Raw genomic sequence first — 17713 nt, 5'->3', positions numbered from 1 at the left:
AGAGTGGTTGAGGAATGGGATGTATTTAGGGAAGCAGTGATGGCATGTGCAAGAGATGCATGTGGTATGAGAAAGGTAGAAGGTGGGCTCATTAGAAAGAGTAGTGAGAGGTGGGATTAAAAAGTAAAGTTGTCAGTGAAAGAGATAAGAGAGGCATTTGTACAATACTTACTAGGAGGGAGTGCAAATGACTGGGAGATATGTAAGAGAAAGCAGCAAGAGGTCAAGAAGGTGCAAGGGTTGAAAAAGAGGGCAAATGAGAGGTGGGGTGAGAGTATCATTAAACTTTAGGGAGAATAAAAAGATCTTTTGGAGGGAGGTAAATACCATGTGTAAGACAATATAACAAACGGAAACATTGATGAAGGGGTAAAGGGGAAGTGATAACATGTGATGAAATAAGGAGGAAATGGAGTGAGTATTTTGAAGGTTTGTTGAATGTGTTTGATGACAGATTGGCTGAAGTAGAGTGTTTTGGTCAGGGTGGTGTGCGAAATCAGAGTCAGGGAAAGTGGTTTGGTGAAGAGAGAAGAGGTGGTGAAATTCCTGTGGAAGATGATATCCAGCAAGGTGGTGGGTTTGGATGGTACTGCAGTTGAATTTATTAAGAAAGGGGGGTGACTGAGTTGTTGGTTGGTTGGTAAGGATATTCAATGTACGTGTGGATCATGGTGAAGTACCTGGGGATTGGCAGAATGCTTGTATAGTGCCACTGTATAAAGGTAAATGGAATAAAGGTGTGTTCAAACTACAGAGGCATCAGACAGTTGAATATTCCTAGAAAATTGTATCGGGGGTATCGATTGAGTGGGGGGAAGGCACGTACAGAGCATCAGATTGGGGAAGAGCAGTGTGGTTTCAGAAGGGGTAGAGGATGTGTGGATCAGGTGGTTGCTTTCAATGTGTGTGAGAAATACTTAGAAAAACAGATGGATTTGTATGTAGCACTTATGGATCTGGAGACAGCCTAGGATAGGGATGATAGAGATGCTTTGTGGAAGGTCTTAAGAGTATATAGTGGATAGCAAGCTGCTAGAAGCAGAGAAGTTTTCATCAGAGGTGTAAGGCATGTGTATGAGTAGGAAGAGAGGAGAGTGATTATTTCCCTGTGAAGGTCGGTCTGTGGCAGGGGTGTGTAATGTCCCCATAAATGTTTAATTTGTTTGTGGATGGGGTGGTTAGGGAGGTAAATGCAGGAGTTTTGGAGAGAGGGGTGAGTATGCAGTTTGTTGGGGATGAGAGGGTCTGGGAAGTGAGTTAGTTGTTCGTTGATGATACAGCACTGGTGACTGATTGGAGTGAGCAATTGCAGAAGCTGGTGACTGAGCTTGGAAAAGTGTGTGAAAGGAGAAAGTTGAGAGCATATGTGAACAAGAGTAAGGTTATTTGGTTCAGCAGGGTTGAGGGACAAGTTAACTGGGATGTAAATTTCAATGAAAAAATACTGGAGGAAGTGGAGTGTTTTAGATATCTGAGAGTGGATTTAGCTGCAACTAGAACTATGAAAGTGGAAATGAGTCATAGGGAGGGGGGTGAAGGTTTTGGAAGCAATGAAGAATGTGAGGAAAAAGAGAACATTATATCGAAGAGCAAATATGGGTATGTTTGAAGGAACAGTTGTTCCAATAATATTATATGGTTAAAAGGCATGGGCTATACATAGGGTTGCACAGAGGAGGGTGGATGTGTTGGCAATGAAATGGTGAGGACAATATGTGGTGTAAGATGGTCTGATCAAGTAAGTAATGAAAGGGTAAATGAGACGTGTAATAATAAAAAGTGTGTGGTTGAAAGAGCAGAATAGGGTGTGTTGAAATGGTTTGGACATGTGGAGAAAATGAGTGAGGAAAGGTTGAAAAAGAGGATATATGTGATGTTTCAGAGGAGGAAAAACAAGGAGAAATGGGAGACCAAATTGGGGGTGGAAGGATGGATTGAAGAGGATTTTGAGTGATCTAGGCCTGAACATGCAGGAGGGTGAGAGGTGCACAGGGAATAGAGTGAATTTGAATGATGTGGTATTCCTGGGTTGACATGCCGTTCAATGGACTGACCAGGGCATGTGAAACACAATGGTACACCATTGGAAAGGTCTGTGGGGCCCAGATGTGGATAGGAAGCTGTTGTTTCAGTGCATTACACATGACAGCTAGAGACTAGTGTGAATGAATGCAGCGTTTTTTGTCTATTTTCCTGGTGCTACCTCACTGATGCAGGGGGTGGTGACACTGTTTGCCATGGGGCAGGGTGGCACTAGGGATGGATGAAGGCAAGCAAGTATGAATATGTGCATGTGTACATATGTCTGTGTATGTATATGTGTATATGTTAGTATGTATATGTACATATATGGATGTAAACTATGGAAAGTTTTGTGGGGCCTGGATGTGGAAAGGGAGCTGTGGTTTCGGTGCATTATACATGACAGCTAGAGACTGAAAGTGAACGAATGTAGCCTTTGTTGTCTGTTCCTAGCGCTACCTCATGCGCATATGGGGGGAGGGGGTTGTCATTTCATGTGTGGTGGAGTGGCGACGGAATGAATGAAAGCAGCAAGTATGAATTATGTACATGTGTATATATGTCTATGTCTGTGTATGTACAAATATGTATACATTGAAATGAATAGGTATGTAAATGTGTGTGTGTGGACGTGTATGTATATACATGTGTATGTGGGTGGGTTGGGCCATTCTTTCGTCTGTTTCCTTGCGCTACCTCGCTGACGCAAGAGACAGTGACAAAGTATAATGAATATTATTATTATTATATCTATCATTATTATTTTGCTTTGTCGATGTCTCCCGCGTTTGCGAGGTAGTGCAAGGAGACAGACGAAAGAAATGGCCCAACCCACCCACATACACATGTATATACATACACGTCCACACATGCAAATATACATACCTATACATCTCAATGTACACATATATATACACACACAAACATATACATATATACACATGTATATAATTCATACTGTCTGCCTTTATTTATTCCCATTGCCACCTCGCCACACATGGAATAACATCCCCCTCCCCCTCATGTGTGTGAGGTAGCGCTAGGAAAAGACAACAAAGGCCTCATTCGTTCACACTCAATCTCTAGCTGTCATGTAATAATGCCTGAAACCACAGCTCCCTTTCCACATCCAGGCCCCACAGAACTTTCCATGGTTTACCCCAGACACTTCACATGCCCTGATTCAATCCATTGACAACACGTCGACCCGGTATACCACATCAATCCAATTCACTCTATTCCTTGCACGCCTTTCATCCTCCTGCATGTTCAGGCCCTGATCACTCAAAATCTTTTTCACTCCATCTTTCCACCTCCAATTTGGCCTCCCACTTCTCGTTCCCTCCACCTCCAACACATATATCCTCTTGGTCAATCTTTCCTCACTCATTCTCTCCATGTGCCCAAACCATTTCAAAACACCCTCTTCTGCTCTCTCAACCACGCTCTTTTTATTTCCACACATCTCTCTTACCCTTACATTACATACTCGATCAAACCACCTCACACCACATATTGTCCTCAAACATCTCATTTCCAGCATATCCACCCTCCTGCGCACAACTCTATCCATAGCCCACGCCTCACAACCATACAACATTGTTGGAACCACAATGTTGTATGGTTGCGAGGCATGGGCTATGGATAGAGTTGTGCGCATAATGAATATATAAATAAATATATGTATGTACATGTACGTGTGCGTATGTATATATGTGTGTATACGAGTGGATAGGTCTTTCTTTGTTTCCTGGGACTACCTCACTGATGCAGGAAATGGCAATCAAGTATAATAATAATGAGATAATATTACTCTACTGAGGAGGTTTCATGCACCTGTCTTGTTAAGACAAACTGTTACAAAATTATTTACAATTTCAAGTTTTGAACATCTCCTACAGATTACTTACTGACGATAGATAAAAAGACTTCAATCATTAAAGATATGGCAAACGATGGTTTTCTGTACCTACAATTTCACTTTCTACATATCACTGTTATGGTAACAAATGTTGTGCAACAACACAAACCTGATCTAACAGTTAACTTTTCAATTCTGACACAGTCAAGTTTACAACACAAGTATACTCTGTTATACAATATGACAAACTAGTCACGAATGTATTCTTTATCCACAACAAAATGGAACCTTTAAAAAATAGAACATTTTCATCTTAATCTTACATCTTATCCAAAGGTTGAATCAAGGTAAGCAGTCTTCTTTTGCAGGTCCTCTTCTTGCTAAAAGGCAAGCAAAGATTGTCAGCTCTGTGAGAATACCATTGCCAGCTTCGCAGCTACAACATCAAGGGTCAGCAGCTGATCTGAATGTCCACCAAAGACAAACAAGTGAAGTTCCACATTTATGGACTGAAGAGCTGTTAACACAATCCAAGGATGGTTGCTAAGTAGGTAACTGATATGCAGCACAATCTGCAATGTAAACAAAACATTAGATAGTTCACTTTGTTCAAAAAAACATTAAGTGTATCAATTTAAAATGCTAAGAATTACTGGATCATGTTGCTACTACAATACTACTGTACTAAAAAAAGTCAAATTCACTGTTGTCTAAAACCTCAGGAAACCATACTTCCTTCAGCATCAACATTCTGAGAATATGTCTTACATAAACAAAGTTTGGTAAAGTGTGTGAAAGAAGAAAGTTGAGAGTAAATGTGAATAAAAGCAAGGTTATTAGGTTCAATAGGATTGAGGGACAAGTTAATTGGGGGGTAAGTTTGAATAGAGAAAAACTGGAGGAAGTGAAGTGTTTTAGATATCTGGGAGTGGACTTAGCAACGGATGGAACCATGGAAGTGGAGGTGAGTCACAGGGTGGGGGAGGGGGCGAGGGTTCTGGGAGCATTAAAAAATGTATGGAAGGTAAGTACGTAACCTTGAAGAGCAAAAATGGGTATGTTTGAAGGAAAAGTGGTTCCAACAATGTTATATGGTTGCGAGGCATGCGCTATAGATAGGTTTGTGCAGAGGAGGGTGGATGTGTTGGAAATGAAATGTTGGAGCACAATATGTGGTGTGAGATGGTTTGATCGAGTAATTAATGAAAGGGTATGAGAGTTTTTTTTTTTTTTTTTTTGCTTTGTCGCTGTCTCCCGCGTTTGCGAGGTAGCGCAAGGAAACAGACAAAAGAAATGGCCCAACCCACCCCCATACACATGTATATACATACGTCCACACACGCAAATATACATACCTACACAGCTTTCCATGGTTTACCCCAGACGCTTCACATGCCCCGATTCAATCCACTGACAGCACGTCAACCCCAGTATACCACATCGCTCCAATTCACTCTATTCCTTGCCCTCCTTTCACCCTCCTGCATGTTCAGGCCCCGATCACACAAAATCTTTTTCACTCCATCTTTCCACCTCCAATTTGGTCTCCCTCTTCTCCTCGTTCCCTCCACCTCCGACACATATATCCTCTTGGTCAATCTTTCCTCACTCATTCTCTCCATGTGCCCAAACCATTTCAAAACACCCTCTTCTGCTCTCTCAACCACGCTCTTTTTATTTCCACACATCTCTCTTACCCTTACGTTACTTACTCGATCAAACCACCTCACACCACACATTGTCCTCAAACATCTCATTTCCAGCACATCCATCCTCCTGCGCACAACTCTATCCATAGCCCACGCCTCGCAACCGTACAACATTGTTGGAACCACTATTCCTTCAAACATACCCATTTTTGCTTTCCGAGATAATGTTCTCGACTTCCACACATTCTTCAAGGCTCCCAGAATTTTCGCCCCCTCCCCCACCCTATGATCCACTTCCGCTTCCATGGTTCCATCCGCTGCCAGATCCACTCCCAGATATCTAAAACACTTCACTTCCTCCACTTTTTCTCCATTCAAACTCACCTCCCAATTGACTTGACCCTCAACCCTACTGTACCTAATAACCTTGCTCTTATTCACATTTACTCTTAACTTTCTTCTTTCACACACTTTACCAAACTCAGTCACCAGCTTCTGCAGTTTCTCACATGAATCAGCCACCAGCGCTGTATCATCAGCGAACAACAACTGACTCACTTCCCAAGCTCTCTCATCCCCAACAGACTTCATACTTGCCCCTCTTTCCAAAACTCTTGCATTCACCTCCCTAACAACCCCATCCATAAACAAATTAAACAACCATGGAGACATCACACACCCCTGCTGCAAACCTACATTCACTGAGAACCAATCACTTTCCTCTCTTCCTACACGTACACATGCCTTACATCCTCGATAAAAACTTTTCACTGCTTCTAACAACTTGCCTCCCACACCATATATTCTTAATACCTTCCACAGAGCATCTCTATCAACTCTATCATATGCCTTCTCCAGATCCATAAATGCTACATACAAATCCATTTGCTTTTCTAAGTATTTCTCACATACATTCTTCAAAGCAAACACCTGATCCACACATCTTCTACCACTTCTGAAACCACACTGCTCTTCCCCAATCTGATGCTCTGTACATGCCTTCACCCTCTCAATCAATACCCTCCCATATAATTTACCAGGAATACTCAACAAACTTATACCTCTGTAATTTGAGCACTCACTCTTATCCCCTTTGCCTTTGTACAATGGCACTATGCACGCATTCCGCCAATCCTCAGGCACCTCACCGTGAGTCATACATACATTAAATAACCTTACCAACCAGTCAACAATACAGTCACCCCCTTTTTTAATAAATTCCACTGCAATACCATCCAAACCTGTTGCCTTGCCGGCTTTCATCTTCCGCAAAGCTTTTACTACCTCTTCTCTGTTTACCAAATCATTTTCCCTAACCCTCTCACTTTGCACACCACCTCGACCAAAACACCCTATATCTGCCACTCTATCATCAAACACATTCAACAAACCTTCAAAATACTCACTCCATCTCCTTCTCACATCACCACTACTTGTGGTAATAAAAAGAGTGTGGTTGAGAGAGCAGAAGAGGGTGTATTGAAATGGTTTGGACACATGGAGAGAATGAGTGAGGAAAGATTGACAAAGAGGATATGTGTTTCAGAGGTGGAGGGAACAAGGAGAAGCGGGAGACCAAATTGGAGGTGGAAGGATGGAGTGAAAATGATTTTGACTGATTGGGGCCTGAACATACAGGAGGGTGAAAGGAGTGCAAGGAATAGAGTGAATTGGAATGATGTGGTATACTGGGGTCAACGTGCTGTCAATGGACTGAACCAGGGCATGTGAAGCATCTGGGGTAAACCATGGAAGGGTCTGTTGGGCCTGAATGTGGAAAGGGAGCTGTGGTTTCGGTGCATTATACATGACAGCTAGAGACTGAGTGTAAACAAACTTGGCCTTTTTGTCTTTTCCTCGTGCTACCTTGCTGGAGGGGGGATGCTATTTCATGTGTGGCAAGGTGGCAACGGGAATGGATGAGGGCAGTAAGTATGAATATGTACATGTGTATATATGTATATGTATGTATAAGTTGAAATCTACATGTATGTATATGTGCGTGTATGGGAGTTTATGTAAATACATGTGTACATGGGTGGGCTGGGCCATTCCTCGTCTGTCTCCTACCCTAACCTAACCTAATCTAACCTCACTGATGCTGGACACAGCGATTAAGTATAATAAATAAATGAATAAATTATAAACAAAGCATGAGAAAGAGAGGGAAATTACCTACTTATAAGCACCTACAACAAGATTTTGCCATGATGCTTGCGCAAGGCTAGCACACAGCACTCATCACTTGACCTATACGCTGAAAATGTTTCTCTTAACCATCTCTCTCATCCATTCACTTGTTTTACCTGATATCTATTTATTTATCTATTTTGCTTTGTCGCTGTCTCCCGCGTTAGCGAGGTAGTGCAAGGAAACAGACGAAAGAATGGCCCAACCCACCCACATACACATGTATATACATACACATCCACACACGCAAATATACATACCTATACATCTCAATGTATACATATATATACACACACAGACATATACATTTATACACATGTAAATAATTCATACTGTCTGCCATTATTCATTCCCATCGCCACCTTGCCACACATGGAATAACAACCCCCTCCCCCTCATGTGTGTGAGGTAGCGCTAGGAAAAGACAACTAAGGCCACATTCATTCACACTCAGTCTCTAGCTGTCATGTAATAATGCACCGAAACCACAGCTCCATTTCCACATCTAGGCCCCACAGAACTTTCCATGGTTTACCCCAACGCTTCACATGCCCTGGTTCAATCCATTGACAGCACGTCGACCCCGGTATACCACACTGTTCCAATTCACTCTATTCCTTGGATGCCTTTCACCCTCCTGCATGTTCAGGTCCCGACCACTCAAAATCTTTTTTACTCCATCTTTCCACCTCCAATTTGGTCTCCCACTTCTCCTCGTTCCCTCCACCTCTGACACATATATCCTCTTGGTCAATCTTTCCTCACTCATTCTCTCCATGTGACCAAACCATTTCAAAACACCCTCTTCTGCTCTCTCAACCACACTCTTTTTATTACCACACATCTCTCTTACCCTTACATTACTTACTCGATCAAACCACCTCACAACACATATTGTCCTCAAACATCTCATTTCCAGCACATCCACCCCCCTCCGCACAACTCTATCCATAGCCCACGCCTCGCAACCATACAACATTGTTGGAACCACTATTCCTTCAAACATACCCATTTTTGCTTTCTGAGATAATGTTCTCGACTTCCACACATTCTTCAAGGCTCCCAGAATTTTCACCCCCTCCAACACCCTATGATTCACTTCCGCTTCCATGGTTCCATCCGCTGCCAGATCCACTCCCAGATATCTAAAACACTTCACTTCCTCCACTTTTTCTCCATTCAAACTTACCTCCCAATTGACTTGACCCTCAACCCTACTGTACCTAATAACCTTCCTCTTATTCACATTTACTCTCAACTTTCTTCTTTCACACACTTTACCAAACTCAGTCACCAGCTTCTGCAGTTTCTCACATGAATCAGCCACCAGTGCTGTATCATCAGCGAACAACTGACTCACTTCCCAAGCTCTCTCATCCACAACAGACTGCACACTTGCCCCTCTTTCCAAAACTCTTGCATCCATCTCCCTAACAACCCCATCCATAAACAAGTTAAAGAACCATGGACACATCACACACCCCTGCCACAAACCTACATTCACTGAGAACCAATCACTTTCCTCTCTTCCTACACGTACACATGCCTTACATCCTCGATAAAAACTTTTCACTGCTTCTAACAACTTGCCTCCCACACCATATATTCTTAATACCTTCCACAGAGCATCTCTATCAACTCTATCATATGCCTTCTCCAGATCCATAAATGCTACATACAAATCCATTTGCTTTTCTAAGTATTTCTCACATACATTCTTCAAAGCAAACACCTGATCCACAAATCCTCTACCACTTCTGAAACCACACTGCTCTTCCCCAATCTGATGCTTTGTACATGCCTTCACCTTCTCAATCAATACCCTCCCATATAATTTACCAGGAATACTCAACAAACTTATACCTCTGTAATCTGAGCACTCACTCTTATCCCCTTTGCCTTTGTACAATGGCACTATGCAAGCATTCCGCCAATCCTCAGGCACCTCAACATGAATTATACATACATCAAATAACCTTACCAACTAGTCAACAATACAGTCACCCCCTTTTTTAATAAATTCCACTGCAATACCATCCAAACCCGCTGCCTTGCTGGCTTTCATCTTCCGCAAAGCTTTTACTACCTCTTCTCTATTTACCAAATCATTTTCCCTAATCCTCTCACTTTGCATACCACCTCAACCAAAACACCCTATATCTGCCACTCTATCATCAAACACATTCAACAAACCTTCAAAATAATCACTCCATCTCCTTCTCACATCACCACTACTTGTTATCACCTCCCCATTAGCCCCCTTCACTGAAGTTCCCATTTGCTCCCTTGTCTTACGCACTTTATTTACCTCCTTCCAAAACATCTTTTTATTCTCACTAAAATTTAATGATACTCTCTCACCCCAACTCTCATTTGCCCTCTTTTTCACCTCTTACACCTTTCTCTTGACCTCCTGCCTCTTTCTTTTATACATCTCCCACTCATTTGCATTTTTTTCCCTGCAAAAATCATCCAAATGCCTCTCTCTTCTCTTTCACTAATACTCTTACTTCTTCATCCCACCACCCACTACCCTTTCTAATCTGCCCACCTCCCACGCTTCTCATGCCACAAGCATCTTTTACGCAAGCCATCACTGATTCCCTAAATACATCCCAATGCTCCCCCACTCCCCTTACCTCCTTTGTTCTCACCTTTTTCCATTCTGTTCTCAGTCTCTCCTGGTACTTCCTCACACAAGTCTCCTCTGCAAGCTCACTTACTCTCACCACTCTCTTCACCCCAACATTTTCTCTTCTTTTCTGAAAACCTCCACAAATCTTCACCTTCGCCTCCACAAGATAATGATCAGACATCCCTCCAGTTGCACCTCTCAGCACATTTACATCCAAAAGTCTCTCTTTCACATGCCTATCAATTAACACATAATCCAATAATGCTCTCTGTTCATCTCTCCTACTTACATACGTATACTTATGTATATCTCTCTTTTTAAACCAGGTATTCCCAATCACCAGTCCTTTTTCACCACATAAATCTACAAGCTCTTCACCATTTCCATTTACAACACTGAACACCCCATGTATACCAATTATTCCCTCAACTGCCACATTACTCACCTTTGCATTCAAATCACCCATCACTATAACCTGGTCTTGTGCATCAAAACCACTAACACACTCATTCAGCTGCTCCCAAAACACTTGCCACTCATGATCTTTCTTCTCATGCCCAGGTGCATATGCACCAATAATCACCCATCTCTCTCCATCAACTTTCAGTTTTACTCATATCAATCTAGAGTTTACTTTCTTACACTCTATCACATACTCCCACAACTCCAGTTTCAGGAGTAGTGCTACTCCTTCCCTTGCTCTTGTCCTCTCACTAACCCCTGACTTTACTCCCAAGACATTCCCAAACCACTCTTCCCCTTTACCCTTGAGCTTCGTTTCACTCAGAGCCAAAACATCCAGGTTCCTTTCCTCAAACATACTACCTATCTCTCCTTTTTCTCATCTTGGTTACATCCACACACATTTAGACACCCCAATCTGAGCCTTTGAGGAGGATGAGCACTCCTCGCATGACTCCTTCTTCTGTTTTCCCTTTTAGAAAGTTAAAATACAAGGAGGGGAGGGTTTCTATCCCCACGCTCCCGTCCCCTTTAGTCGCCTTCTACAACACGTGAGGAATGCGTGGGAAGTATTCTTTCTCCCCTATCCCCAGGGATATTCTTTCAACAGCTATTCCAATGACATAGATATCTATTCTAGGTTCCTCTGATGTTGTCTGCAAACCCGAGTGTAATCTTCATTTGACTCACACATTTCCAAACTCAGACACCAGCTTCTGCAGTTTTTTGCTCAAGTCTGCCAACAAAGCTACATCATCTGCAAATAGTAACTGAATTATCTCTCAGTCTCACCCTCCCCAGCACACTGTGGATCAACCCTTCTCTCCAAGACCCTTGTGTTTACCTCCCTCATAACCTTTGTTTACGTAGAGATTAAACAGCCATTGTGACATGAAACATCCTCATCAATGACAACAACCAACCTTCATCTGGAACCACTCATCCTCAACCCTCCCTACTCACATACACTTTATTCCCCTAACAAAAACTTACTGTATTTAGTAGCATTCTTCCCACATCATATATATACACAGCATCTCCCACAAGATATCTTTGTTAATCCTACCATATGCTTTCCCCAGATATATAAATGCAACACATAAATCTCTCTCTTTCTCCAGGTACAGCATTTCTCACACATATTTTTCAAAGCCACATCATTCATCCTTAATCTGATACTCTGTACATGCCATCATTCTCCCATACATCTTACTATGCATAATCACCAGACTTAGTAATTGAAGTATTCACATTTGTTCCTCTTGCTTTTATACAACAGCACAAACTAGGCATTCTGCCAGTCCTCAGACACCTTACCTTGGGCCATATATAATGAAAATCCTGACTCACCTATCAACAACATTGTCACACCCTTTCTTGAGAAATCAACTGTAATTCTATCCATTCCAGCTGCTTTGCCACATCTAATCTTAAGCAAAGCCCTCAACAACACCCCTCTTTTCAAAAATACACTCTTTCCGACCTCACTCTGCATCCCTCCTCATCCCAAACACCAGACATCTGCCATATTATCTAATACATTAAAAAGTCTTTCAAAATACTCACTCCATTTCCTCTTTGCATGTTACCAGTTCCACATCTACTCCCCTTGCAAATGCTCCCATTTGTTCTCTTGTTCTCCTCACACTATTCACTTCCAAAACATTTTCTTAACCTCCCTAAATGTTGCCATTACTCTCTTCTAATTTCTAATTTACCCTCTTTTTGAACCACCTGCACTTTCCTCTTGATCTTCTGCCACCTTGTCTTGTACATCTCCCAATCATTCACACTACATCCCTGCAAGTAGCAACTATATGTCTCTATTTTTTCTTTCACTAGCAACTTAACTTCTTTCATCCTACCACATACTGCTTTCTTTCAAACATCCACACCCCACTTTCCAAATACCACACACTTCACCTGCACATGCAAAAAATGCTTCCCTAAGTATCCTCCAATCCTCACCTACTCACCCAGTTTCATTTACTCTCACCTTATGGTACTCTTCACAAAATCTCTGTTATGATCTCCACACACAAGCCACTTTTCCAAGTTCACTCTCTTCCACTAACCTCTTCCAACCCAATATTTGCTCTTTTCCTAAAGTTACAACAAAATTTCACCCTTCCCTTCACCAAAAAGTGATCTCACATCTCACAAGCTGTACCATTCAGCACAGTCACATCTAGGTATACTCAAATAAATCCCCAACTTTTTTTTAGGCAGATATTCCCGATCACCATTCATTTTTCTACTAACACCTCCACAAACTGTTAACCCCACTTTCATTTACACTGGGAACCCCATGCATAGTGCCATTGTACAAAGGCAAAGGGGATAAAGGTGAGTACTCAAATTACAGAGGTATAACTTTGTTGAGTACTCCTGGGAGATTATTTGGGAGGGTATTGACTGAGAGGGTGAAAGCGTGTACAAAGCATCAGAATGGAGAAGAGCAGTGTGGTTTCAGATGTGGTAGAGGATGTGTGGATCAGGTGTTTGCTTTGAAGAATGTATGTGAGTAATACTTAGAAAAGCATATGGTTTGTATGTGGCAATTATGGATCTGGAGAAGGCAATTGAGAGAGTTGATAGAGATGCTCTGTGGAAGGTATTAAGAGTATATACATGGTGTGGGAGGCAAGTTGCTAGAAGCAGTGACAAGTTTTATCAAGGATGTAAGGCATGTCTGCAAGTAGGAGGAGAGGAAAGTGATTGATTCTCAGTGAATGGCAGTTTGCAGCAGGGGTGCATGATGTCTCCATGGTTGTTCAATTTGTTTATGGATGGGCTTGTTAGGGAGGTGAATGCAAGAGTTTTGGAGAGAGGGACAAATATGCAGTCTGTTGTGGATGAGAGAGCTTGGGAAGTGATTCAGTTGTTGTTCGCTGAAGATACAGCGCTAGTGGCTGATTTGGGTGAGAATCTGCAGAAGCTGGTGACTGAGTTTAGTAAAGTGTGTGAAAGAAGAAAGCTGAGAGTAGATGTGAGTAAGAGCAAGGTTATTATGTACAGTAGGGTTGAAGGACAAGTCAACTGGGAGGTAAGTTTCAATGGAGAAAAACTGGAGGAAATGAAGTGTTTTAGATATCTGGGAGTGGATTTGGCAGCGAATGGAACCATGGAAGTGGAAGTGATCCCAGGGTGGGGGAGGGGGCAAAAGTTCTGGGAGCATTGAAAAATGTGTGGAAGGCAAGACCATTATCTCGGAAAACAAAAATGGGTATGTTTGAAGAGACAGTGGTGCCAATAATGTTATATGGTTGCAAGGCGTGGGCTATAGATAGAGTTGTGTGGAGGAGGGTGTATGTGTTGGAAATGAGATGTTTGAGGACAATATGTGGCGTGACGTGGTTTGATCGTGTAAATAATGAAAGGGTGGGAGAGTAGAAGAGGGGGTTTTGAAATGGTTTGGTCACAAGGAGAGAATAAGTGAGGAAACATTGACAAAGAGGATATGTGTGTCAGAGGTGGAGGGAACAAGGAGAAGTAGGAGATCAAATTGGAGGTGGAAGGATGGAGTGAAAAAGATTTTGAGCGACTGGGGCCTGAACATGCAGGAGGGTAAAAGGCGTGCAAGGAATAGAGTGAATTGGAACGATGCGGGACACCGGGGTCAACGTGCTGTCAATGGATTGAACCAGGGCATGTGAAGTGTCTGGGGTAAACCATGGAAAGAGTGTGGTTGAGAGAGCAGAAGAGGGTGTTTGTTGAAGTGGTTTGGTCACATGGAGAGAATGAGTGAGGAAAGATTGACAAAGAGGATATATGTGTCAGAGGTGGAGGGAACTTGGAGAGGTGGGAGACCAAATTGGAGGTGAATGGAGTGAAGGGGATTTTGAGTGATCAGGACCTGAACATGTAGGAGGGTGAAAGGCGTGCAAGTAATAGAGTGAACTGGAATGATGTGGTGTACCGGGGTTGACATGCTGTCAATGGATTGAACCACGGCATGTGAAGCGTCTGGGGTAAGCCATGGGAAGTTCTAGGGCTTGGATGTGGAAAGGGAGCTGTGTTTTCAGCGCATTATACATGACAGCTATAGACTGAGTGTGAACGAATGTGGCCTTTGTTGTCTTTTCCTAGCACTACCTCATGCACATGCAGGGGGAGGGGGTTGTCATTTCATGTGCTGTCAATGGATTGAACCAGGGCATGTGAAGCATCTGGGGTAAACCATGGAAAGTTCTGTGGGGCCAGGGTGTGGAAAGGGAGCTGTTTTCGGTGCATTATACATGATAGCTATAGACTGAGTGTGAACGAATGTGGCCTTTGTTGTCTTTTCCTAACGCTACCTTGCACGCATGCGGGGGGAGGGGGTTGTCATTTCATGTGTGGCTGGGTGGCGACAAGAATGAATAAAGGCAGCACGTATGAATCATGTACATGTGTAAATATTTATATGTCTGTGTATGTATATATATGTATACGTTGAAATGTATAGGTATGTATATATATACCTGTGTGGACATGTATGTATATACATGTGTATGTGGGTGGGTTGGGCCATTCTTTCATCTGTTTCCTTGCATTATCTCGCTAATGCAGGAGACAGCAACAAATTATAATAAATATAATATAAAATAAAATCATGATCATATATACTATCTATTCCTCTCATTCCTACTATACAGTGCAGATCTGTCATATTCCTTGTCCAATTCTTCAATTATGTTTTCCTGTGATAATCTATTCTTTACATCTATAAAGGTTTGGAATGATTATTCAATCATGAAGGTTTCTTGTGCACTTAACACTTTCAGCTTCTTCATGTCACCAAAGCTCTCAACATTTGCAGCTTTTTTCCCATTAAATTCTAATTCTTCATCATTCAAAATGACAATATATTAAGATTGCCAAAAACCTTTCAAGTACGAAACCTTGCTTTCAGTTACATTTATTGTCAATATCACCACATAATTCACATACTCTTCTCAAACATCCACACCCAGAAAACTGTAGCTTCTACTTTGTTCCATGATAGAAATGCTTTAATCAACAATCATACCATCTGTCCCTTTGTATGTAATGTTTCATTCATTCAAAAGTCTAAGCTTTGATGATGATGATGATGATTTCATTTTGGCAAATAAATACAAAGAAAGATTTTACATTGGACTGGACACATTTTATGTCAAATTCTAGAAAGTAGATAGTCAGATTCTCTTATATCTAAATTTCTATACTCTGACTAACAGTTATAGAGTTATCTAATGACAGAAAATCTTTGAAAAATATTCATCCAGTATCTTTATTTAATGTTTCATACAACATAACTATATTACTTCATGTGTTTTGACATTTATAGTATAAAAACAGACTTTGATTTTGAGATCATGGAATTCACATCACTGTGAACACATTATAACCACTGCAGGATTCTGTCTTACATCCCACTGGCTTCATCTAACTAAATAATATAAATACTAGAAATTTCTGGGATACTACATCAAACAATTTACTCAAGTCATGCAACTAAAAATCATAATTTTCATGTTTAGTACCGCAAAGAAAAAAAATGCCCACAAGCAATTACTGTATAGTTCATTAAAGAACAGCACTACGTAGTGAACTTTAATCAAGTTAAAATCAATGGATGATAAATATTAAATACTGACATCGTATCAATACCGTGAACTTTCTGACATGAGAATCCAAACTCTATACAGTATTTTTGCAGATAATGAGCTAATCGACTTGGTTAAGCTACAGACTTATGGAGAAATTTAACGAAACTATTCTATTATATCCTTAAAATGGGTTAAAAAACTCATGTATGTGTTGTTGGAGATGCAAGACATCATCTCATATTTCTCCCTGTACGACAATATGGTGGAATCCCTTCCCCCACCTTGCATCTAGCAAACAGCCAAAGCCACACCCGGCCTGAAGCTCCTTCACCTAGAACCATCATAAAACGTTTGTAAGGAAGCGACAATAAATTAAGAGTTTATAATATGGCAGTACTTCCAAGTGAGGGGGGTTTTCAAGGCCAAGGGCTGGCACTCAGCCCTCTGACCTTGAATCTTGTCTAATTGTGACTTTATAGCTCTTCCCGAGTCTCTCATACATTCAGACTTTGTCGCAGGTGGAGTACCAGCCATGACACCACCTGTCAGGCGTGTACAACACAAATGTCACAATAAATGCAACCCAGTAAAACAGCAATAGTACGAGGTGGCCATTTCAAAATATGGTTGCCATTATCACCCATATTTACACACCAAATTTCAGCGTCTTCTAAGGAATACTTGTGGTTCATATTATTATTAACAGCTTACCTGCACAGGTGATGAGGTGGCCAACTGATTATTTTGTCAAAAAGTTTTTCACAGAGTCTAGAATTAGTGGGAAAAGAAATAACGATTCTCGATCGACGCTACCTTCGCCATTTGCATGTAAACAACAGGCGGAGCGAAGCCTGCCCGATATTTTTCCGATTTCATTTAGCTCTTAAGGATCCGACCCAACTTCATTTTCATGAATATATCTATTTCATGATAGTATTTTATTTATATAGTAGAAAGTCTATTATCAATTTTACGCAAGTATTTGTGATACCAGTACGTTTTGAAAGCCTTTCCAATTCGGAGAAGTGGTTCAGAAGGAGGGGCAAAATTCTACCGCGAGAATTTCACAAATAATTTTCAGCGCTCAAAATAATCCATCTCGACTGATGACTGTTTCCACAAAGTCAGTAACAATTAACAAACCCTCGCAGAATACGCCAATACTGTCAAAAGGAAGTGACAGACTACGGTGCAAGACATCAACGAGGTTTAATTAAATACTCGTGGTCTTTTATCCTTACCGTATGGATCCACCCTTGACGGAAGAGAGAAGGAATCTCTTCCTTTCTTAACCCTTCCTTGTCTTCTTCTTCACCTCTCC

At 41.5% G+C, this 17713-nt stretch overlaps 1 protein-coding gene across 2 annotated transcripts in view; it reads right to left on the bottom strand.

The window, feature by feature from the left end:
• LOC139751337 (uncharacterized) overlaps positions 1–17237 on the bottom strand; it is a 32359-nt gene extending 15122 nt beyond the window's left edge. For both annotated transcript variants that reach the window (XR_011713327.1, XM_071666691.1), the window contains exons 1-2: positions 17104–17237; positions 4207–4455 (exon numbers count right to left, since the gene is read on the bottom strand). The gene's annotated coding sequence lies outside the window, so the exon portion shown is untranslated. The remainder of the gene's footprint in view (positions 1–4206; positions 4456–17103) is intronic.
• Between the last annotated feature and the right edge of the window lie 476 nt (positions 17238–17713).

The sequence above is a fragment of the Panulirus ornatus genome, chromosome 11, assembly GCF_036320965.1.
Source record: "Panulirus ornatus isolate Po-2019 chromosome 11, ASM3632096v1, whole genome shotgun sequence".
NCBI lineage: Eukaryota > Metazoa > Arthropoda > Malacostraca > Decapoda > Palinuridae > Panulirus > Panulirus ornatus.
The sequence above is the reverse complement of the archived record's forward strand: the minus strand, read 5'-3'. Positions and strand labels throughout refer to the sequence as shown.